Raw genomic sequence first — 1,424 nt, 5'->3', positions numbered from 1 at the left:
TTCTACCACTTACTACCTCTGAAATCTTAGTAAGCTATTACCTTTCTGAGCCTCAGTTTCCTTTTTTTTTTTTTTTGAGAGTCTTGCTCTATTGCCAGGCTGAAGTGCAGTGGTGCGATCTCAGCTCACTGCAACCTCTGCCTCCCGGGTTCAAGCAATTCCCCTGCCTCAGCCTCCCGAGTAGCTGGGACTATAGGCACACACCACCAAGCCTGGCTAATATTTTGTGTGTATATTTTAGTAGAGATGGGGTTTCATCATGTTGGCCAGGATGGTCTCTATCTCCTGACCTCATGATCCACCTGCCTTGGCCTCCCAAAGTGGTGAGATTACAGGCATGAGCCACCGCGCCCAGCCAAGACACTTTCAAGTGTTGTCTCCATGACCTTCACACAAACCCTGGGAGGGAGGCAGCCCCCTTTTACAGAGGAGCAGCCTGAGGCCCAGGCTCCATCAATTTGACCATCATAAAGCTCACAAGTCACGAAGCTGGGATGAAAATCCAGGTCTTCTGACTTTCACACTGAATTCTTTGAGCCAGCCTCAGCCTCTCACGAGAAGGTCACTCTGAATTTCTTGTGTCATGCTTTGTCCTGGCCTGGGAAAGGGGTCAGCTGAGGGCAGCTGTTTTATAAGGATGAGTTCCTGACAAGGTATTTCCTGCGAAAAAGCAAATGCGACCTTAGCAGTCAGTCCAGGGAGCTCCCCCATTGAATAGAGACTTCCAAGGAAATGATGAGGTGGAAGCATCTGAAGTGCAACAACGCGCCTTCTGCTGATTCCCTCCCACAGAAAGGGCAACGCTCGGGGAAGGTGAGGAAAGCAGGACTCGGCAGGGAGAACAGGATTGGGATCAAAACTGCCACAGCAGGTTGGAAGACAGTTCAACAGATCGAAGGGTATGTTTCCCAGCAACCACGGAGCCCAGGAGGACCTCTGGCTTCAGTTCAGGGTGTGTTGTTATCTGCTTGCCCAAGAGTGACTTGGAGGCCTTGAATGTGTCCCATGCCAAGCCCCACGGGCACTCGTTTCCATAACCACGGCAGCAGCCCCAACTCACTTGGTCAGCTCACTTGGTCACTGCCTATTAGCCCTGTTGGCCTGTGGGTTACGGGGAGAGAGACGCAGGAGCCCCTCCACCTGGACCTCTGGCATCAGGCCTGCCAGAGCCATTCGCACCCACTGCTGTACCAGCCGCGCCTCTCCCACCCCAGCCGCACCCCCAGCCACCACACCTGCCGGCAGAGGGCTGCACTAAGATCCCAAGAAGCTGTTCTTGCTGCTTAACAGGCAGCTCAGCAGGAGTGAGGTTGTGCTCTCTGGGAGCCAGGAATAGCAGAGAACACAGATTGTGGACAAAGCAGTGACAGGAGAAGACCTCAGGCTCTCCACAGAGGTTCCAGGAAAAGCCCCAGAGTCGGGCA

This window comes from Mandrillus leucophaeus, unplaced genomic scaffold (genome assembly GCF_000951045.1).
Source record: "Mandrillus leucophaeus isolate KB7577 unplaced genomic scaffold, Mleu.le_1.0 Scaffold87, whole genome shotgun sequence".
Taxonomy (NCBI): domain Eukaryota; kingdom Metazoa; phylum Chordata; class Mammalia; order Primates; family Cercopithecidae; genus Mandrillus; species Mandrillus leucophaeus.
The sequence above is the reverse complement of the archived record's forward strand: the minus strand, read 5'-3'. Positions refer to the sequence as shown.